We start from the raw sequence: 23,468 nt of genomic DNA on the forward strand, positions 1-23,468 counted from the left end.
CTTCGGGCACCTGGCACAAGACCTTCGCTGTAAGACACCCACGAGAACAAAGGGTATTAACGGCACCGGGAGCCAGCAAAATTTCCACCCAACCCCACCCCATCTCTGAGGGATGGATTCCCCCATCCAACCCGCCCCCCCGAGATGAAATCTTGTCTCCTCTCCACCTTTCCCCAAGGGATCCTCCTGTCCTTCAACATGAGGCCTAGGACAGTAGCTCTGGTGAATGGAGCATTTAAGGACAGCCTCTGCTGACTGACTCCTCCAGTTCTCCCAGAGCTGGGATAACATGACACCAGAGCACTAGGAACCGGCCTGAGGCCCGGAGGGGGTCGGTAGGGAAGGCTCACAGAAGCTGGCATGGGGAGTGTGGCAGCCCCTAGCATGAGCAATGGCAGCATGTAGTGTTGATGTGATGCCTGTTACGGAACTAGCCTTTCTGGAGAGCTGGGGTCCTGCGCTGTTTTGAGCTGCTCAGGGAACAAGCTTAGGCACCTTACCCAATGGCACCTGGCTGGCTTCATCCTCCCCTTGCTCCCTGGTCAGCACATGGGGTTGAGATGAGAGTGGTTTCCAATGGGCCTGGAGGGGTGAAAGGCCCTGCGGGGGGGTTGGGGTGTCCCTCATCCTGTTGATCCCCCTTTGGTTTACCCTCATCCCGACTCAGCTGACTGGCCTTCCCCCGGATGGAATATGTGAGGCACCAGCCCAGCCTGGCTGACCTGGAGCTGGGGGGTCATGTATGGGGGGGGGCCCCCATAGAGCCCACTTGGAAGGAAAGTTCTTTCTTTTGGTCTTCCGAAGACCTAAAACCTACAGCACCAGAGCCCTTGCAAATGTCCAGAAACCAGGTCTTCAAATCCCTCGAGTGGCTCAACAAGGGTGGAGGAGAGTCCTGGGGCAGCCAACCTTTGGGTGTCCCATAGGACCAAGGAGCCCCCTTCAGTAAGAGGTTGCAGGCATTGAGGCGTCGAATAGCTCTTTTATGGAGCTGGATTCACCGCAGAGCTTGTCACGAGCTGCTGGGAAAAAGTGTCTGCGCACTCTGGAACCCCAGACAAAACAAAGGACACGCTACAGCTCCCAGCAGCACTTTCTCCTGCTAGCTCACCCACTAGAGATTAGGGGCTCTTTTAGATCTGGCCTCATTACCACGCCTCCCCTCACTGACATTCCCATGAGCCTCACCACACTCTTGCTGGAAACAAGTAGCAGGGACTCTTGCCCTGTATCCATGACACGCTCACTGCAGGGCGGAGACACCTGAGCACCGGTGGAGACTTCCTTACCTCCCCCCATCCTGGCCATGTTCCTATAGCCCAGGCGCTCGGTGTCCTGGAGCCCATCCCGGAACCACAGCTCTCTTCGCCTCTCTGATGTTCAGCCCTGGGGGAGAAGGACACACCCATTTGGGGCCCATTTGGCATTCCGGATTTTCAGTTGCTGTTTCCTTCTGTTCCCAATTGCTGGGTACACCATGGCCGGGGTCCTGGTGGCCTCCATGGACCCAATGGACTCACAGGGGTCCTCACCAGGGTAGTTTAATACCAGAAGGGGGATTTGTTTTCAGTCATCGCATGTAATCATGGGGACCTTATGGCCATTGAGCTTCTGGGAACTGGGTGCCTGTTAATGGTGGAGTCTTCTACTACCGAGAAACCCCCCCCCCCACTGAAGTCAGGCCCTACTGGTCGACATCCGACAAGCTTTGTGTCCTTTCCCTTCAGCGCCTGCCCTCATGATGGGCTCTGTCCCGCCACATGCCTACAATAACTAGTCCCTGTCCCCTCACTAGCTAGCTTGCCCTGTTCAGAGGGATGATTTCCCTGGATTGGGGGTCGAGCTGGGTTCTGAGATAAAGCAGCCAATTTCCCTGGCACTTTCACATTCACCTCCCTAATTCAGAGAGAGGGGAAGAGAAAGAGTACACACCATCTAAGGTGGGGTGGGGTCTCAGAGGAGGGGGCCTTTCTTTCTGTAGGGTCCCATTGCCCAGCTGAGGGTAGTCTCAAAGTAGGGGCCTTGTTTCTATTGGGGTTCCTTCTGACCCGCTACAGTGGGTCTAAATAGAGAGGCCTTTACGTTCTATAGGCGTCCCAAGGGGCCCCAGCAGGAGCTAGGGTCTCCGAGAGGCTCGTTTCCATGGAGGTCCCCATTGCCCGGCTGGGTTTCTTACCCCTCTTCGGGCAGGAAGAGCCTGTTGGGCAGCCCATAGATCTTCGCCCCTGGCTCTTGCCGGCTGCTGATGTTATTGGCTGGGTGAGATACATAGAGACTCAGCTGCAGCACAAAGTCGCCTGCCTTGGGGAAGTCGGAGGAGCACTGGTGGCAGGAAGAGGAGAGGGGAATCCATCAAAACATTCTCCCTTCAGCTCTCCAGCTCCACTGGGCCCAGAGCTCTGCTCCCAGCCCCTCTGGTAGGAGGCGGCTTGGGGCTAGAGGAGGCGGAGACCCTCTTTCTCTGCCTCCTAAGGGAGCTTGGAGCAAAGGGGGACCAGGACAAGGGCCCTCGCTGAGCCAAGGCTCGCTGCTCTCGCATGCTCCAGAATAACAAGGGCCCCCAGGTCAGGACACAAATCTGCCAGCCACTGGCCTACATGGAATGGCAGTCCCATACGGACCCGGGGTGGGGGACCAATTAGCCAAGGGATGCGGAACTTGACTCAAGCTCTGACTCGTGCAGGTTGCTGGGGTCAAAAGGGTCACTTTATGTCAAATCCACGGCAGGGAGGTGGCGAATTTGAAAGCTAGGGCAGCACTTGCTCTGTATGGCCCTGGGTCTTCATGGAGAGGACCCAGAAATGGATGTGCTGCAGGAAAAGTGAATGGCAGGGGAGGGTCAGCGGGCAGGCGTACGTGCTCACGCAAACGAGCCTCTTCACTCTCCATGGAGCTGAGACTTGTGTGCTCAGGGTGGAAGAATAGCTGATTGGAAAAGGGGGCTCTGAAAACCCCTGATCCATGCAGAGCATGCCAGGCTCAAGTCACCACACCCAAGAAAACCTCCCCCCCAGACCCCTGCTGCAAAGGCACTTGGTAGCATGGATGGAACAGCCGTGAGGGAACCAAATCCCTCCAGGAAACCCCAGTGTCCCCCTAGGAACCAAGAAGGCAGCCTGAATTCCCTGAGGCTCCTCCTGTATCTCAGGGTCTCCCTAGAAAGGAGCCAATGGACTTTTCTCAGAGGCCCATTAATTGTGCATCTCACAGGGGTTTCAGTCTCTCAGTACCCAGCCAGGCCTGGTCTTTCACAGTTAGTGCTTAATGCAACCTTGCAGAGCTTCTGGCTGACAGTCCCAGCTCCATCCCCCTGCACTGACAGCTCCGGGAATGTTAGTGGCCAGGTGGGTCCAAAGCTGGGCGGCAGGGATAGCTCAGTGGTTTGAGCATTGGCCTGCTAAACCCAGGATTGGGAGCTCAAGTCCTAGAGGGGGCCACTTAGCAAGTGTTTCATGGCCGGATGTCCTGCTGCCCTCTTCAATCCTTTGCTCTTAGCAGATTTCTATCTGTGCAAGGCCTGGTACCCAGGCAGACTATGGAACAGCCAAACTTAATGAGTGGGAGGAAGGATTCCCTGGGAGAGTCCGGATAGCAGATCAGAGAATGCAAGAGAGGAGAGAAAGATCTGGGATCAGCCAACAGAGGGGTAACACCAGGGCCGGCACCAGCCAAGCTTAAGCTCGTGCTTGGGGCAGCAGATTGCAAGAGGGCAGCATTAGCTGTCTTTCGGACGCCCCCGCGGGTTTTTTTTTGTGTACTTTTTTGTTTTTGGTTTCGCTGGTTTGTTTCGTTCCCCCCCCCACACACACACATTCGCTTGCTCTGGCCCGGCCGGCAGGTTTGAACATTGTGGGCGGGGGTCGAGGGGTGGGGTTTTCGTGAGGACCGGGTTTTCAGGTGCGATGGCAGGGCCGACGGTGCCGGTTGTGGGGGATGGGTTTCAGCTCTGTGGTGGATGTGGGGGGACCTGTGGGGGTTGGATTTGAGTGCTAAGGCAGGGCACAGGGGGGGTTGCTGTGGTGGGGCTGTTGGGGGGGATGGGTTTTGAGCTCTGTGCATGTAACAAGAGGTCTGTGGGGGGATTGGTTGTGATCGCTGTGGCAGGGTAATGGCGGTCTGTGGGGGATTGGGTTTTTTTGAGTGCTGTGTGAGGGAACGAGGCGGCTGTGATGGGGTATTGATGGGGGATGGGTTTCAGGGCTGTTCCAGGGAATGGGGGGAATTGGGGTGGAGGATCTGGCGGATGGGTTTTGAGCACCTGTGGCCGGGAATGGGAGGGTTGTGGGGGCCATGGGGTGGAGGGCTTGTTGGCCAGGAATGAGAGCGTTGTGGGGGGTATGGGTTTGAGGGCGGTGTGAGAGGGAATGGGGGCTGCTTCTGGGCTGGGCGAATGGGTTTGAGGGCTTGTGGGCAGGTAATAGGAGGTTGTGGGGGATGGGTTTGAGTGCTGTGGCTGGGAATGGGGGGCTGTGGGGGATGGGTGTTGAGGACTGTGGCCAGGAATGATGAGGTTGTGGGCGATGGGTTTGAAGGGCTGTGACTGGGAATGGGGGGCTGTGGGCGATGGGTTTGAGGGGTGTTGTGGGCAGGTCAATAGGAGGTTAGTGGGGGATGGGGTTTTGAGTTGGCTGTGGCAGGGAATGGGGAGCTACTATGGGGGATGGTTTTGAGCAATGTTGGTAGGGAATGGCAGGTTGTGGGGGATGGGTTTTGAGTCATGTGTGGGCGTGGAAGAATGGGATGTTATGGATGTATTGGGGTTTGAGCTCTGTGGCAGGGAATGAGGGGTCTGTGTGGGGATGGGATTGAGCGCTGTCCAGTGACAGGAACGGGGTGTCTGTGGGAGATGGGGTTTTAGCGCTGTGGTAGGGATATGGGGGTCTGTTTGGTGGATGGGTTTCACAGCGCTGTGTGAGGGAACATGGCGGCAGTGATCGGGGCTGTGGGTTTGGCCTTTGATCGCCTATGGCAGGGAGCAAGAGAGCTGTGATGGGGCTTTGCGGGATGGGTTTTGATGCGCTCGTGGCAGGGGCCAAAAAAAAAAAAAAGGGGGGCTGGTGGTGGGGCTAAGGGGGGATGGCGTTTGAGCGCTGTTGGCAGGGCTGGGAGGGTCTGTGGTGGGAGGTGGGTTTGAGGGCTGTGGTCTGGGAATAAGACGATGCTGTGGGGGATAGGTTTGAGGGCTGAGTGATGGTAATAGGGAGGTTGTGGGGGATGGGTTTGATAGCTGTGGACAGGGAACAAGGTCACTGTGATGGAGGCTGTGGGGCATGGGTTTTTCAGGGCTGTGGCTGGGATTGGGGGGCTGTGGGGGATGGTTTTCAGGGCTGTGTGAGGGAAAATGGGAGGGTTGTGAGGATGGAGGTTTGAGCGCTGTGGGAGGAGAAATTTGTTTTTTTTTTTTTATTAATATTCTTTTTTTTTCGGTGCGCTGGGGGGTGGCTCCGGGGGAATGGGGTTTGAGGGCTGAGATGCAGGGATATGGAGGAAGCTTGGGGGATGGGTTTGGAACACTGAGGCATGGAATTGGGGGGGGGGGCTGTGATTAGGGCTGTGAGGGGATGGGTTTGATCGCTTGTGGCAGCGAACGAGGTCCCTGTTCACGGGCTGTGGGGGATGGGTCTCAGCGCTATGGCAGGGAATGAGAGGTTGTGGGGAATGGGTTTGAGGGCTCTGGCCGGGAATGAGAGATTGTTGAGGATGTGTTTCACGGCTGTGGCTGGGAATGGGGGCTGTGGGGGATGGGTTTGAGGGCTGTGTGAGGTAATGGGAGGTGGTGAGGGATGGGTTTGAGTGCTGTGAGAGAGAATGGGGGGATGTGATGTTGCTGTGGGGAATGGGTTGGAGGGGTGTGGTTGGGAAGGGATGGTCGGGGGGGGATGTGTTTCAGGGCTGTGCCAGGGAATGGAGGAGCTCTGGGGGATGGGTTGAGCACTCTGTCAGGGAATGGGTGGGTGTGTTGGGGCTGTGGGGGATGGGTTTGATCACTGTGGGAGAGAAGAAGGTTGCTGTGATGGAGCAGTGGGGGATGGGTTTGAGCTCTGTGGTAGGGAACGAGGTCGCTGTGGATGGGGCTGTGGGAGATGGGTTTGAGCGCTGTGGCAGGGAACGAGGTCGCTGTGATCGGGTTGTGGGGGATGGGTTTGAGTGCTGTGGCTTTGGCATGGGGGTCTGTGGGGGATGGGTTTGAGAGCTGTGTGAGGTAATGGGAGGTTGTGAGGGATGGGTTTGAGCGCTGTGGGAGGGAATGGGGGGCTGTGATTTGGCTCTGGGGGATGGGTTTGAGGGCTGTGGCAGGGAATGGAGGAGCTTGGGGGATGGGTTTGAGCACTGTGGCAGGGGAATGGAGGGCTGTGATGGGGCTGTGGGGGATGGGTTTGAGCGCTGTGGGAGGGAATGGGGGGCTGTGGGGGATGCCTTTTAGCACTGCGGCACTGAAGGGGGGCTGAGATGGTGCTGGGGGAATGGGTTTGAGGGCTGTGGCAGGGAATGGAGGAGCTTGGGGGATGGGTTTCAACACTGTGGGAGGGAATGGGGGACTGTGAGGAGGCTGTGGGGGATGGGTTTGAACACTGTGGCAGGGAACGATGTTGGATGTGATGGGAGTGTGGGGGATGGGTTTGAACACTGTGGCAGGGAACGAGGTCTCTATGAGGGAGCTGTAGGGGATGGGTTTTGAGCACTGTGGCAGGGAAGGATGTCGCTGTGATGGGGCTGTGGGGGAATGGTTTGAGCGCTGTGGCAGGGAATGGGGGCTGTGGGGGATGGGTTTGAGGGCTGTGGCAGGGAATGGGACGTTGTGATGGCTGAGTTTCAGCAATGTGGCAGGGAATGGATGCTGTGGGGGATGTGTTGGTGGGGTGTGTGATGTATTGGGCGGTTGTGTGGGATGGGTTTGTGCGCGGTGGGAGGGAATGGGGGCGGTGATGGGGCTGTGGGGGATGGGTTTAAGTGCTGTGGCAGGGAACGAGGTCGCAGTGATGGCGCTGTGGGGGATGGGTTTTTGAGCACTGTGCCAGGGAACGAGTTCGCTGTGATGGGGCTGTGGGGGATGGGTTTGAGCTCTATGGCAGGGAATGGGACGGAGTGGGGAATGATTTTGAGGGGCTCTGGCCAGGAATGAAGAGCTTGTGGGGGATGGGTTTGAGCACTGTGGCAGGGAATGGGGGGCAGTGATGGGGCTGTGGGTTATGGGTTTGATCGCTGTGGCAGGGAACAAGGTCGTTGTGATGGGGCTGTGGGGGATGGGTTTGAGCGCTGAGTCAACGCAAGGGGGCACGGGGTGGGCCTAAGGGGGAGGGATTTGAGAGCTCTGGCAGGGAATGGAGGGTCTGTGGGGGATGGGTTTGAGCGCTGTGGCAGGGAATGGGGTTCTGTGGGGGATGGGTTTGACTCCAGTGTGAGGGATCGAGGCGGCTGTGATGGGGGTCTGAGGGATGGGGTTTCAGGGCTGTTCAAGGGAATGGGGGCTGGGGTGGGGCTGTGGGAGATGGGTTTTGAGGGGCTGTGGGCAGGAATGGGAGGTTGTGTGGGGATGGGATTGAGCGCTGTGGCCGGGAATGGGGGGCTGTGATGGGGCTATGTGGGGGATGGGTTTGAGGGCTGTGGCAGGGAATGGAGGAGCTTGGGGGATGGGTTTGAACACTGTGGGAGGGAATGGTGGGCTGTCATGAGGCTTGTGGGGGCTGGGTGTGAACACTGTGGCTGGGTTCGTTGTTGCTGTGTTGGGTGTGTGGGGGAGGGGTTTGAGCGGTGTGGCTGGGAATGGGGGCTGTGGGGGGATGGGTTTGAGTGCTGTGGCAGGGAATGGGAGGTTGTGAGGGATGGGTTTCAGCAATGTGGCAGGAATGGGGGCTGTGGGGGATGGGGTTGGGGGCTGTGGTAGGTAATGGGGGCTGTGTAGGATGGGTTACCTCACACAGCCCTGAAACCATGCCCCACAGCCTCATCACAGCGACCTTGTTCCCTCCCACAGCGCTCAAACCCATCCTCTACAGACCCCCATTCCCTGTCACAGCGCTCAAACCCATCCCCCTTAGCCGCACCCCAGCCCCCCTTGCCCTGCCACAGCGCTCAAACCCATCCCGCAAAGCCCCATCACAGAGCTCTTGCTCCCTGCCACAGCAGATCAAAGCCAACCTCCAGAGCCGCACTCACTGCCGGCTGTTCCCTCACACAGCGCTGAAACCCATCCCCCACAGACCCCCATATCCCTATCACAGCGCTCAAAGCCATCCCCCACACACGCCCATTCCCTACCACAGCGCTCAAACCCATTCCCCCACAGACCCCCATTCCCCTACCACAGCGATCAAACCCCCCCCACAAACCCCCATTCCCTACCACAGCTCTCAACCCATCCCCTACAGCCCCCCCCTTCCCTCCCACAGCGCTCAAACCCATCGCCCACAGCCCCCCATTCCCTCCCACTAGCGGCTAAAAACCCATCCGCCAGAGCCCCACCCCAGCCCCCCCTTCCCCGGTACAGCCCTGAAGCCCACCCCCTCCAGCCCCCTCAAAGCCGCCTCGTTCCCTCACACAGCGCTCAAACCCATCCCCCACAGACACCCCATTCCCTGCCACAGCGCCAAAATCCATCTCCCAGAGACTCCCCATTCCCTGTCACAGTGCTCAAACCCATCCCCCACAGACCCCTCGTTCCCTGCCACAGAGCCTCAAACCCATCCTCCTTAAACATCCCATTCTTCCACGCCACAACGCTCAAACCCATCCCCCACAACCTGCCATTCCCTACCACAGCGCTCAAACCCATCCCCCACAGCTCCCCATTCCCTGCCGCAGCACTCAAACCCATCCCCCAAAACTGCCATTTCCCTGCCTCAGCCCTCAAACCCATCCCCACAGGCCCCCATTCCCTCCCACAGCGCTCAAACCCATCCCCCACAACCTCCTATTACCTGCCACAGCCCTCAAACCCATCCCCCACAGCCCCCCATTCCCTGCCACAAGCCCTCAAACCCATCCCCCACAGCCCCATGACAGGCCCCCATTCCCTGCCACAGTGCTCAAACCCATCCCCACAGCCCCCCATTCCCTCCCACAGCGCTCAAACCCATCCCCCACGAACTCCTATTACCTGCCACAGCCCTCAAACCCATCCCGCAGAGCCCCCCATTGCCAGCCACAGCCCTGAAATCCATCCCCCACAACCTCCCGTTCCCGGACACAGCGTTCAAACCCATCCGCCAGATCCCCACCCCATCCCCCCATTCCCTGGAACAGCCCTGAAACCCATCCCCCACAGCGCCTCCCCAGTCGCCTCGGTCCCTCACCGAGCCCTCAACCCCATCCCCCACAGACCCCTCGTTCCCTGCCACAGAGCTCAAACCCATCCCCCACAGCCCCACCAAAGCCCCCCAGTGCCCATCCTTAGCACACAAATACACCCCCCCAATAACCCCACATCCACCACAGAGCTGAAACCCATCCACCACAACCGCACCGTGTGCTGCCATCGCACTCACACCCGTTCCTCACGCCCCACCCCTCGTCCCCTGCCACAATGTTCAAACCTGCGGGCCGGCCAGAGCAGCAGGGGGTGTGAGGCATGGGTTTCAGGGCTGTTCCAGGGAATGCGGGGCTGGGGTGGGTCTGTGGGGGATGGGTTCGAGGGCTGTGGCAGGGAATGGGAGGTTGTGGGGGATGGGTTTGACCACTGTGGCAGGGAATGGGGGGGCTGTGTTCGGGCTGTGTGGGGGATGGGTTTGAGGGCTGTGTCAGGGAATGGAGGAATTTGGGGAATGGGTTTGAGCACTGTGTCAGGGAATGGGGGGCTGTGATGGGGCTTTGGGGGATGGGTTTGAGCGCTATGGCAGGGAATGGGAGGTTGTGGGGAATGGGTTTGAGGGCTTTGGCTAGGAAAGGGGGGCTGTGGGGGATGGGTCTGAGGGCTGTGGCAGGTAATCGGAGGTTGTGGGCGATGGGTTTGAGCGCTGAGGTAGGGAATGGGGGGCTGTGGAGGATGGCTGTTAGCACTGTGTCAGGGAATGGGCGGGGCTGTGATGGGGCTGTGGGGAATGGTTTGAGGGCTGTGGCAGGGAATGGAGGAGCTCTGGGGTATGGGTTTGAGGGCTGTGGCAGGGAATGGGGGTCGCTGTGGGGGGGCTGTGGGGGATGGGTTTGAGCGCTGTGGCAAGGCACGGGGGGCTGTGGTGGGGCTAAGGGGGATGGATTTGAGCGCTGTGGCAGGGAATGGAGGGTCTGTGGGGGATGGGTTTGATTGCTGTGTGAGGGATCGAGGCGGCTGTGATGGGGGTCTGAGGGATGAGTTTCAGGGCTGTTCCAGGGAATGGGGGGCTGGGGTGGGGCTGTGGGAGATGGGTTTGAGGGCTGTGGCGGGCAGGGGAGGTGGTGGGGGGTGGGATTGCGGGCTGTGGCGGGAATGGGGGGCTGTGATGGGGCTGTGTGGGGGATAGGTTTGAGGGCTGTGGCAGGGAACGATGTTGCTGTGATAGGAGTGTGGGGGATGGGTTTGAGCGGTGTGGCAGGGAATGGGGGCTGTGGGGGATGGGTTTGAGGGCTGTGGCAGGGAATGGGGGTCTGTAGACGATGGGTTTGAGCGCTGTGGGAGGGAATGGGGTTCTGTGGGGGATGGGTTTGAGTGCTGTGGTAGGTAATGGGGGCTGTGTAGGATGGGTTACCTCACACAGCCCTGAAACCCATGCCCCACAGCCCCATCACAGCGACCTTGTTCCCTCCCACAGCGCTCAAACCCATCCTCTACAGACCCCCCATTCCCTGTCACAGCGCTCAAACCCATCCCCCACAGCCCCAGCCTCCCAGTCCCTGGAACAGCCCTGAAACCCATCCCTCACACCCCCATTACAGCCGCCTCCTTCCCTCACACCGCACTCAAACCCATCCCCCACAGATCCCCAAGCCCTGCCACAGCGCTTAAACCCATCCCCCACAGCCCCATCACAGCCCCCCATTCAATGCAACAGTGCTCAAAACCCATCCCCCAGAGATCCTCCATTCCCTGCCACAGCCCTCAAAACCCATCCCCCAGAGCCACATCACAGCCCCCCATTCCCTCCCACAGCGCTCAAACCCATCTCTCACAACCTCCCATTACCTCACACAGCCCTCAAAGCCATCCCTCACAGACCCCCATTCCAAGCCACAGCACTCAAACCCATCCCCCACAGCCCCAGCACAGCGACCTCGTTCCCTGCCACAGCGCTTAAAAACCATCCCCCACAGCCCCATCACAGCCCCCCATTCCCTGCCAGAGTGCTCAAACCCATCCCCCAGAGATCCTCCATTCTCTTCCACAGCCCTCAAACCCATTCCCCAGAGCCACATCACAGCGCCCCAGTCCCTCCCACAGTGCTCAAACCCATCCCTCACAACCTCGCATTTCCTCACACAGCCCTGAAAAACCATCCCCCATGTTGTGTATTTGGTTGTCATGGGTTTTGTTTACTATGGCAACTGAGTTAGACTATTAAGGGATAGCTCAGCCGGTTTCAACCGGCTGAGTGAGCTCTCTGTGTCTGTAAATAAAATGGAGGTTTTGGTTAGCTGTCTGCTTTCTGGCCTCAAGTGATTGCTTCCTACACCGGCTGCGCCTAGGACATAACACCCCACAGCCCCCCATTCCCAGCCACAGCCCTGAAACGCAAGCCCCACAGCCCCATCACAGCGACCTTGTTCCCTGCCACAGCGATCAAACCCATCCCCCACAACCTCCCATTACCTCACACAGCCCTCAAACCCATCCCCCACAGCCCCACATTCCCTATCACAGCGCTCAAAGCCATCCCCCACACACGCCCATTCCCTACCACAGCGCTCAAACCCATCCCCCACAACCCCACATTCCCAGCCACAGCCCTGAACCCCCCCCCACAGACCCTCCATCCCCTGCCATAGCTCTCAAACCCATCCCCTACAGCACCCCATTCCCTCCCACAGCGCTCAAACCCATCCCCTACAGACCCCCATTCCCTGTCACAGCGCTCAAAACCATCCCCCGGAGACCCCTCGTTCCCATCCACAGCCCTCAAACCCATCGCCCACAGCCCCCCAATCCCTCCCACAGCAATCAAACCCATCCCCTTTGCCCCCCATTCCCAGCCACAGCCCTGAAACCCATCCCCCACAACCTCCCATTCCCGGCCACAGCGGTAAAACCCATCCGCCAGAGCCCCACCCCATCCCCCCATTCCCTGGAACAGCCCTGAAGCCCATCCCCTACAGCCCCATCAAAGCCGCCTCGTTCCCTCATACAGCGCTCAAACCCATCCCCCACAGACACCCCATTCCCTGCCACAGCGCTAAAACCCATATCCCACAGACCCCCATTCCCTGTCACAGTGCTCAAACCCATCCCCCACAGACCCCTCGTTCCCTGCCACAGAGCTCAAACCCATCCTCCCTAACATCCCATTCTTCCACGCCACAACGCTCAAACCCATCCCCCACAACCTGCCATTCCGTACCACAGCGCTCAAACCCATCCCCCACAGCTCCCCATTCCCTGCCGCAGCACTCAAACCCATCCCCCACAACCTCCTATTACCTGCCACAGCCCTCAAACCCATCCCCACAGGCCCCCATTCCCTCCCACAGCGCTCAAACCCATCCCCCACAATCTCCTATTACCTGCCACAGCCCTCAAATCCACCCCCACATTCCCCCCACATCCACCACAGAGCTGAAACCCATCCACCACAACCGCACCGTGTGCTGCCATCGCACTCAAACCCGTTCCTCACGCCCCACCCCTCGTCCCCTGCCAAAATTTTCAAACCTGCGGGCCGGCCAGAGCAGCAGGGGGTGTGAGGCATGGGTTTCAGGGTTGTTCCAGGGAATGGGGGGCTGGGGTGGGGCTGTGGGGGATGGGTTCGAGGGCTTTGGCAGGGAATGGGAGGTTGTGGGGGATGGGTTTGACCACTGTGGCAGGGAATGGGGGGGCTGTGTTCGGGCTGTGTGGGGGATGGGTTTGACCACTGTGGCAGGGAATGGAGGAATTTGGGGAATGGTTTGAGCACTGTGTCAGGGAATGGGGGCTGTGATGGGGCTTTGGGGGATGGGTTTGAGCGCTATGGCAGGGAATGGGAGGTTGTGGGGAATGGGTTTCAGGGCTCTGGCCGGGAATGAGAGGTTGTGGGGGATGGGTTTGAGGGCTTTGGCTAGGAAAGGGGGGCTGTGGGGGATGGGTCTGAGGGCTGTGGCAGGTAATCTGAGTTTGTGGGGGATGGGTTTGAGCGCTGAGGTAGGGAATGGGGGCTGTGGAGGATGGCTGTTATCACTGTGTCAGGGAATGGGGGTCTGTGATGGGGCTGTGTGGAATGGCTTTGAGGGCTGTGGCAGGAATGGAGGAGATCTGGGGGATGGGTTTGAGGGCTGTGGCAGGGAATGGGGGGCAGTGATGGGGCTGTGGGGGATGGGTTTGATCACTGTGGCAGGGAACAAGGTCGCTGTGATGGGGCTGTGGGGGATGGATTTGAGCGCTGTGGCAAGGCACGGGGGACTGTGGTGGGGCTAAGGGGGATGGATTTGAGTGCTGTGGCAGGGAATGGAGGGTCTGTGTGGGATGGGTTTGATTGGTGTGTGAGGGATCGAGGCGGCTGTGATGGGGGTCTGAGGGATGAGTTTCAGGGCTGTTCCAGGGAATGGGGGCTGGGGTGGGGCTGTGGGAGATGGGTTTGAGGGCTGTGGCAGGAATGGGAGGTTGTGGGGGATGGGATTGAGCGCTGTGGCCGGGAATGGGGGGCTGTGATGGGGCTGTGTGGGGGATGGGTTTGAGGGCTGTGGCAGGGAACGATGTTGCTGTGATGGGAGTGTGGGGATGGGTTTGAGCGGTGTGGCAGGGAATGGGGGCTGTGGGGGATGGGTTTGAGGGCTGTGGCAGGGAATGGGAGGTTGTGAGGGATGGGTTTCAGCAATGTGTCAGGAATGGGGGCTGTGGGGGATGGGTTTGGGGGCTGTGGTAGGTAATGAGGGCTGTGTAGGATGGGTTACCTCACACAGCCCTGTAACCCATGCCCCACAGCCCCATCACAGCGACCTTGTTCCCTCCCACAGCGCTCAAACCCATCCTCTACAGACCCCCATTCCCTGTCACAGCGCTCAAACCCATCCCGCACATCCCCAGCCTCCCATTCCCTGGAACAGCCCTGAAACCCATCCCTCACACCCCCATTACAGCCCCCTCCTTCCCTCACACAGCACTCAAACCCACCCCCACAGATCCCCAAGCCCTGCCACAGCGCTTAAACCCATCCCCCACAGCCCCCCCCATCCCCCCCTTCCCTCCCACAGCGCTCAAACCCATCCCCCACAACCCCATCACAGCCGCCTCGTTCCCTCACACAGCACTCAAACCCATCCCCCACAGACCCCTCGTTCCCTGCCACAGAGCTCAAACCCATCCCCCACAGCCCCACCACAGCCCCCCTGTGCCCTGCCTTAGCACTCAAATCCACCCCCACATTCCCCCGACATCCACCACAGAGCTGAAACCCATCCACCACAACCGCACCGTGTGCTGCCATCGCACTCAAACCGTTCCTCACGCCCCACCCCTCGTCCCCTGCCACAATGTTCAAACCTGCGGGCCGGCCAGAGCAGCATGGGGTGTGAGGCATGGGTTTCAGGGCTGTGGCAGGGAATGGGAGGTTGTGGGGGATGGGTTTGACCACTGTGGCAGGGAATGGGGGGGGCTGTGTTCGGGCTGTGTGGGGGATGGGTTTGAGGGCTGTGGCAGGGAATGGGGGGCTGTGATGGGGCTTTGGGGGATGGGTTTGAGCGCTATGGCAGGGAATGGGAGGTTGTGGGGAATGGATTTCAGGGCTCTGGCCGGGAATGAGAGGTTTTGGGGGATGGGTTTGAGGGCTTTGGCTAGGAAAGGGGGGCTGTGGGGGATGGGTCTGAGGGCTGTGGCAGGTAATCGGAGGTTGTGGGCGATGGGTTTGAGCGCTGAGGTAGGGAACGGGGGGCTGTGGAGGATGGCTGTTAGCACTGTGGCAGGGAATGGGGGGCTGTGATGGGGCTGTGGGGAATGGCTTTGAGGGCTGTGGCAGGGAATGGAGGAGCTGTGGGGGATGGGTTTGAGGGCTGTGGCAGGGAATGGGGGGCAGTGATGGGGCTGTGGGGGATGGGTTTGATCGCTGTGGCAGGGAACAAGGTCGCTGTGATGGGGCTGTGGGGGATGGGTTTGAGCGCTGTGGCAAGGCACGGGGGGCTGTGGTGGGGCTGTAGGGGATGGATTTGAGTGCTGTGGCAGGGAATGGAGGGTCTGTGGGGGATGGAGTTTGAGCGCTGTGGCAGGGAACGAGGGGTCTGTGGGGGATGGGTTTTAGCACTGCGGCAGGCATTGGGGGGCTCTGTGGGGGATGGGTTTGAGTGCTGTGTGAGGGAATGAGGCGGCTGTGATGGAGGTGTGAGGGATGAGTTTCAGGGCTGTTCCAGGGAATGGGGGGCTGGGGCGGGCTGTGCGGGATGGGTTTGTGGGCTGTGGCCGGGAATGGGAGGTTGTGGGGGATGGGTTTGACCACTGTGGCCTGGAATGGGGGGCTGTGGAGGATGGCTGTTAGCACTGTGGCAGGGAATGGGGGGCTGTGATGGGGCTGTGGGGAATGGCTTTGCGGGCTGTGGCAGGGAATGGAGGAGCTCTGGGGGATGGGTTTGAGGGCTGTGGCAGGGAATGGGGGGCAGTGATGGGGCTGTGGGCGATGGGTTTGAGCGCTGTGGCAGGGAACGAGGTCGCTGTGACGGGGCTGTGGGGGGGTTGGGTTTGAGCGCTATGGCAGGGAATGGGAGTTTTATTACTGGCGGCATGTACAATTAACAATCAAACCTGGGGTCTTCACTTTAAATCGCCTCTGGAATTATGCGCATCACCATATTATTGGAGCTGACTGTCACAGAGTCTCCAAATCAAGGAGTCCTCAGGTTATTTTCTGGCACTTCCCATACAAGGCCAGTCAGGACTCTGGGGGACCCTCCGCTCTGTGAGCGCACTGTCTCCAGGGCAAGATGCTTACACAGCTTCGATCTTCCTGGATCTGACCTCGGAGCATTCAGCATCCCCTTCCACACTGTGCGCTTCCTGCATCGAGTCCACCCGGACGGAGCCCTGCACCCCAACTCAGCAGACAGCAGTGACTCTCAGCCAGCTGGTAAAACAGAAGGTTTATTAGTTGACAGGAATGCAGCGGGTAGAACAGAACTTGTTAGCACAGAAATCAGTGACTTTCAGCCAAGTCCATCCAGAAGCTCTGGACTCCCCCTCTACCAGTACTCCCAAGCAGACTGCCTAGCTTCCAGCAACCCTGAGACACGATATATCGAACTCCGGGAATTCGATTGCTACCCGCCGATCCAGCGGGTAGTGAAGACGTACCCTTACAGAATCATAACGTCCAAATTGGGAAAGAGAGGGTTTTTCCAGTGGCGATTTAAAGTGAAGGCCCTAGGTTTGATTGTTAATTATTCATGCTGCCAGTAATAAAACTTCCAAGGATGCTCCATTTTATTAATAATTTTTTATAAAATAATTTCAAATTGAACTTGTTTTTAAACATTAACCAAGCTCTCTAATGTTTATACACTCACACAATTTTGGACCACCTTTTGAATGCGAAGACCTGTTTTAAGCCCCACTTGGACAGCAGTTATATATGGGCTAATTACTGTTTGAAATTTATAAAGACTTTTTGGTCTTTTGACAAGATTAAGCACTTGTATGTAGGAATATGACTGAACCTTGGTCACATCTGGGCAGGTGTGCATCCCAACAGGCTTGGTCTCAAAAGCCTGCAAGAGAGGAGATGTGGGAGTAGTCCAAGAGACTCCTACTGTGGTACTAGAGTGATGCGGAAATGGGTGTAACCAGCCTGTTGATCCATAGGTGCTGAATCCATTTCTGTTCGTCACTGTTCGTCCACTGGGGGTGATGTAGAGCAGATGGTAGCGGGAGGCAGGGAGAGCAAGTGCTCACGCATCAGTGGAGATTTGTGAAGTGAAGACTCTTTCTTGGGTTATTTCGAGTGCTTGCAGAAGACTCCTCCAGGCCAGTGGAGCGGAGCAGGGCAAGAGGCTCAGCCCCAGGAAGAGGATCTGGAAGAAATGGACCTGAGCAATCTAGACAACCAACTTTCCAGAGGCGTGTAACCAGAGAAACTCAGTCCTCATCCCTCTTCTTTCCACATCACTTTCCACGTTCCTGGTCATTGCTCTCTACCTTGCTTCAGCGAATGTGAGCATTCTGGTTAGGGGAGACCTAAGGAGAATACAATGATTATTTTGGATGTGGGAGCAGCCTGGTGCCTCTTACATATAGCCATGACTCCCTTGGGAAGGCATAGGACAAATCCTTCTGGACTAGCAATCACTGGAGCCAACTACCTTTACATTCCCTGCCACTCGCTTGATGTTCTTGGGTTGTGTTTCCTGCAAGGGAGAACTGGTGGAGAATCACTTCAGCTCTGTCCTGAGATTGAGCGGTAGGACAGCTGAGGACTGTTACTCTCACCGAGATGAGTGGCAGCGTTAGAGGGGGACTTGACAGGGCTCTAGCCAAACCTAAATTTGCTTCAACCTTCCTGTATCCACCCATTCCAGCGCAAAGGTAAAATGTTAGGGAGACACGTTGCTGGCAACGGCCTCCAGAGCTCAGCGCCTGACCAGAAGCTGCCGTTCTCACCCCCCCCCCGCCCCCATGTCAGAGCCACCAGCAAGCATAGGGTTGCTAACTTTCTAATTTGGGAAAGCTGGATGCTGAGCAGTGGAACTTCCCTGCCCCCTGCTCCACCTCGTTTATGAAAGCACTGCTCTTGCTCCTTCTCTTTCCTCAAGGGCCCCTATACCCTCATCCCCTGCCACAGCTCTCAAACCCATCCCCCTTAGCCGCACCCCAACCCCCCTTGCCCTGCCACAGCGCTCAAACCCATCCCGCAAAGCCCCATCACAGCGCTCTTGCTCCCTGCCACAGCGATCAAAGCCAACCTCCAGAGCCCCATCACTGCCGGCTGTTCCCTCACACAGCGCTGAAACCCATCCCCCACAGACCCCCATTCCCTCCCACAGCGCTCAAACCCATCCCCTTTGCCCCCCATTCCCAGCCACAGCGATCAAACCCATCGCCCACAGCCCCCCAATCCCTCCCACAGCGATCAAACCCATCCCCTTTGCCCCCCATTCCCAGCCACAGCCCTGAAACCCATCCCCCACAACCTCCCATTCCCGGCCACAGCGCTAAAACCCATCCGCCAGAGCCCCACCCCATCCCCCCATTCCCTGGAACAGCCCTGAAGCCCATCCCCTACAGACCCATCAAAGCCGCCTCGTTCCCTCATACAGCGCTCAAACCCATCCCCCACAGACACCCCATTCCCTGCCACAGCGCTAAAATCCATCTCCCACAGACCCCCATTCCCTGTCACAGTGCTCAAACCCATCCACCACAGACCCCTCGTTCCCTGCCACAGAGCTCAAACCCATCCTCCCTAACATCCCATTCTTCCACGCCACAACGCTCAAACCCATCCCCCACAACCTGCCATTCCGTACCACAGCGCTCAAACCCATCCCCCACAGCTCCCCATTCCCTGCCGCAGCACTCAAACCCATCCCCCACAACCTCCTATTACCTGCCACAGCCCTCAAACCCATCCCCACAGGCCCCCATTCCCTCCCACAGCGCTCAAACCCATCCCCCACAACCCAATCACAGCCGCCTCGTTCCCTCACACAGCACTCAAACCCATCCCCCACCGACCCCTCGTTCCCTGCCACAGAGCTCAAACCCATCCCCCACAGCCCCACCACAGCCCCCCTGTGCCCTGCCTTAGCACTCAAATCCACCCCCACATTCCCCCCACATCCACCACAGAGCTGAAACCCATCCACCACAACCGCACCGTGTGCTGCCATCGCACTCAAACCCGTTCCTCACGCCCCACCCCTCGTCCCCTGCCACAATGTTCAAACCTGCGGGCCGGCCAGAGCAGCAGGGGGTGTGAGGCATGGGTTTCAGGGCTGTTCCAGGGAATGGGGGGCTGGGGTGGGGCTGTGGGGGATGGGTTCGAGGGCTGTGGCAGGGAATGGGAGGTTGTGGGGGATGGGTTTGACCACTGTGGCAGGGAATGGGGGGGCTGTGTTCGGGCTGTGTGGGGGATGGGTTTGAGGGCTGTGGCAGGGAATGGAGGAATTTGGGGAATGGGTTTGAGCACTGTGTCAGGGAATGGGGGGGATGTGATGGGCTTTGGGGCATGGGTTTGAGCGCTATGGTAGGGAATGAGAGGTTGTGGGGAATGGGTTTCAGGGCTCTGGCCGGGAATGAGAGGTTGTGGGGGATGGGTCTGAGGGCTGTGGCAGGTAATCGGAGTTTGTGGGGGATGGGTTTGAGCGCTGAGGTAGGGAATGGGGGGCTGTGGAGGATGGCTGTTAGCACTGTGTCAGGGAATGGGGGGCTGTGATGGGGCTGTGGGGAATGGCTTTGAGGGCTGTGGCAGGGAATGGAGGAGCTCTGGGGGATGGGTTTGAGGGCTGTGGCAGGGAATGGGGGGCAGTGATGGGGCTGTGGGGGATGGGTTTGATCGCTGTGGCAGGGAACAAGGTCGCTGTGATGGGGCTGTGGGGGATGGGTTTGAGCGCTGTGGCAAGGCACGGGGGGCTGTGGTGGGTCTAAGGGGGATGGATTTGAGTGCTGTGGCAGGCAATGGAGGGTCTGTGGGTGATGGGTTTGAGCGCTGACTGTCACAGAGTCTCCAAATCAAGGAGTCCTCAGGTTATTTTCTGGCACTTCCCATACAAGGCCACTCAGGACTCTGGGGGACCCTCCGCTCTGTGAGCGCACTGTCTCCAGGGCAAGATGCTTACACAGCTTCGATCTTCCTGGATCTGACCTCGGAGCATTCAGCATCCCCTTCCACACTGTGCGCTTCCTGCAGCGAGTCCACCCGGACGGAGCCCTGCACCCCAACTCAGCAGACAGCAGTGACTCTCAGCCAGCTGGTAAAACAGAAGGTTTATTAGTTGACAGGAATGCAGCGGGTAGAATAGAACTTGTTAGCACAGAAATCAGTGACTTTCAGCCAAGTCCATCCAGAAGCTCTGGACTCCCCCTCTACCAGTACTCCCAAGCAGACTGCCTAGCTTCCAGCAACCCTGAGACACGATATATCGAACTCCGGGAATTCGATTGCTACCCGCCGATCCAGCGGGTAGTGAAGACGTACCCTTACAGAATCATAACGTCCAAATTGGGAAAGAGAGGGTTTTTCCAGTGGCGATTTAAAGTGAAGGCCCTAGGTTTGATTGTTAATTATTCATGCTGCCAGTAATAAAACTTCCAAGGATGCTCCATTTTATTAATAATTTTTTTTAAATAATTTCAAATTGAACTTGTTTTTAAACATTAACCAAGCTCTCTAATGTTCACACAATTTTGGACCACCTTTTGAATGCGAAGACCTGTTTTAAGCCCCACTTGGACAGCAGTTATATATGGGCTAATTACTGTTTGAAATTTATAAAGACTTTTTGGTCTTTTGACAAGATTAAGCACTTGTATGTAGGAATATGACTGAACCTTGGTCACATCTGGGCAGGTGTGCATCCCAACAGGCTTGGTCTCAAAAGCCTGCAAGAGAGGAGATGTGGGAGTAGTCCAAGAGACTCCTACTGTGGTACTAAAGTGATGCGGAAATGGGTGTAACCAGCCTGTTGATCCATAGGTGCTGAATCCATTTCTGTTCGTCACTGTTCGTCCACTGGGGGTGATGTAGAGCAGATGGTAGCGGGAGGCAGGGAGAGCAAGTGCTCACGCATCAGTGGAGATTTGTGAAGTGAAGACTCTTTCTTGGGTTATTTCGAGTGCTTGCAGAAGACTCCTCCAGGCCAGTGGAGCGGAGCAGGGCAAGAGGCTCAGCCCCAGGAAGAGGATCTGGAAGAAATGGACCTGAGCAATCTAGACAACCAACTTTCCAGAGGCGTGTAACCAGAGAAACTCAGTCCTCATCCCTCTTCTTTCCACATCACTTTCCACGTTCCTGGTCATTGCTCTCTACCTTGCTTCAGCGAATGTGAGCATTCTGGTTAGGGGAGACCTAAGGAGAATACAATGATTATTTTGGACGTGGGAGCAGCCTGGTGCCTCTTACATATAGCCATGACTCCCTTGGGAAGGCATAGGACAAATCCTTCTGGACTAGCAATCACTGGAGCCAACTACCTTTACATTCCCTGCCACTCGCTTGATGTTCTTGGGTTGTGTTTCCTGCAAGGGAGAACTGGTGGAGAATCACTTCAGCTCTGTCCTGAGATTGAGCGGTAGGACAGCTGAGGACTGTTACTCTCACCGAGATGAGTGGCAGCGTTAGAGGGGGACTTGACAGGGCTCTAGCCAAACCTAAATTTGCTTCAACCTTCCTGTATCCACCCATTCCAGCGCAAAGGTAAAATGTTAGGGAGACACGTTGCTGGCAACGGCCTCCAGAGCTCAGCGCCTGATCAGAAGCTGCCGTTCTCACCCCCCCCCCCGCCCCCATGTCAGAGCCACCAGCAGCATAGGGTTGCTAACTTTCTAGTTTGGGAAAGCTGGATGCTGAGCAGTGGAACTTCCCTGCCCCCTGCTCCACCTCGTTTATGAAAGCACTGCTCTTGCTCCTTCTCTTTCCTCAAGGGCCCCCATACCCATCTTCCCCACCCTGTCGCTCGCTGATCTCCTCGCCTCCCTCCCCCCACGAGCTGAGCAGGCCTTGAGGGAGCGTGATGGCTTGGATCACAGAAACACCCCTGGGAACTGCCATCTGTTGTGCCAGCACCCTGTCTTGTTGAGCGAGACATGCCCATTTGCGCCAGCACAGACCCAGGGTCTGAACCACATGACTCATAACCTGAAAACAACTTACAGAAGTGTCCCAGTCTTTAACACTCAGAAGTCTCCCACTGGGTTCTAAAATATATCCAATTACCCTGTCTAAAGCTTATACAGGGTAAACTGTTCACCTGCTATAACACGGATAGAGTGATATGCACAGCTGTTTGCCCCCCCCGAGATACTCTGGTTTAATTAATAAGTAAAAAGTGATTTTTATTAAATACAGATAGTAGGTTTGAAAAGATTCCAAATAGGAGCAAAGAGAACAAAGCAAATTACCAAGTAAAATAATATAAAATCTAAGTCTAATACGGTAATACAACTGAATACAGATAAAAAACTCACCTTCAGAGATGGTCCATACGTTTCTTTCACAGACTTGACGCCTTTCTAGTCTCGGCACAATACTTACCGCCTGGTCCAGGCCTTGTTCCAGCTCAGGTTGTAGCTAGGGGTTGCCTCATGATGGCTGTTCCGTTTGTTCTGTTCCACCCGTTGATATATCTTTTGCATAAGGCGCGAAACCTTTGTCCCTCTCTGGATTCCCAGCCCTCTCTCTCAATGGAAAGATGGATTCCAGTTCAGGTGATAGGATCACATTTCACTGTTAGACTTCATTTCTCATTTGCCAGCACACATTTCTACAGGGAGACTTACAAGTAAAACACACCCAGCTGCAGAAAATTGTCCTGCTTCATGGGAGCCATCCAGATTCCAAACCACCATTAATGGCTCAAATTTTGCATAAGTACAATAGTCCCTCAGAGTTATATTTCATATTTCTAGATACAGAGACAAGAATGTTACATTTATACAAATAGGATGAGCACACTCAGTAGATTATAAACTTTGTAATGCTACTTTACAAGAGAACTTTTCCATGACTCATATTCCAGTTACATTATGTTTAAACTCATCAGCATATTTCCTAAAGTCATATAGAGTACAATGTCACAAGCGGTAAGGATCGGGAGGGACAGCTGTGCTCGGGATGTGTGTGGACTGTGGTAGGAAGCGGGAGGGAGCGCCACAGTTGGGGGGGATTGACTAGGGCAGGACACTGGATGTACAGCTGTTCTCCCAAGGTCGGGATATGTGTGACTGGGGCAGGACGCAGGAGGTACCCGTCGTTCTCCCAGGCTCGGTATATGTGTGTGTGACTGGGGCAGGTCGCTGGAGGTACAGCTGTTCGCCCAAGGTCGGGATATATCTGATTGGGGCAGGACGCTGGAGGTACAGCTGTTCTCCCAGGATTAGATTGTGTGTGACTGGGGCAGGATGTGGGAGGGAGACCCATTCTCCAGGAGGGGGGAACAAAGGAAGCTGGTAAGGTGGTCTCGGAAGTGACCTGGCCACATGCCTTGCTCTGCAAACGTTTTGCACTTCAGGCTCCCTCCTCCGAGTGCAGCCCACCGTTACCTCTCTCTGACTGAGCTGGGCAGTTCCTGAGTGCTGCTCCAGCAGCAGCTGCTTTTCCTGCCCGATTGTGGCGGGTTACTCGGTACTACTGATCGGACTCTGCAGGTCCGGTTTACAAGCGGAGCTCTGGCAGCCCTACGCCAGCAGCAGTGCAGACCTGAGTCCGAGAAAGGGGCTGGGGTGCCAAGAGAAGACC

The 23,468-nt window shown here is 57.1% G+C and overlaps 2 long non-coding RNA genes across 2 annotated transcripts; both read right to left on the minus strand.

The window, feature by feature from the left end:
- Positions 1–2,264: 2,264 nt before the first annotated feature.
- On the minus strand, positions 2,265–17,668 carry LOC123358434. The gene is made up of 3 exons (XR_006575728.1): positions 16,735–17,668; positions 16,014–16,145; positions 2,265–2,322 (listed from the first exon to the last, which is right to left on the minus strand). It is a non-coding gene; the product is annotated as an uncharacterized LOC123358434 (long non-coding RNA).
- Positions 17,669–19,929: 2,261 nt separating this feature from the next.
- Positions 19,930–21,472, minus strand: LOC123358436. The gene is made up of 3 exons (XR_006575730.1): positions 21,206–21,472; positions 20,564–21,080; positions 19,930–19,983 (listed from the first exon to the last, which is right to left on the minus strand). It is a non-coding gene; the product is annotated as an uncharacterized LOC123358436 (long non-coding RNA).
- Between the last annotated feature and the right edge of the window lie 1,996 nt (positions 21,473–23,468).

Source organism: Mauremys mutica, unplaced genomic scaffold (assembly GCF_020497125.1).
Source record: "Mauremys mutica isolate MM-2020 ecotype Southern unplaced genomic scaffold, ASM2049712v1 Super-Scaffold_100054, whole genome shotgun sequence".
Taxonomy (NCBI): domain Eukaryota; kingdom Metazoa; phylum Chordata; order Testudines; family Geoemydidae; genus Mauremys; species Mauremys mutica.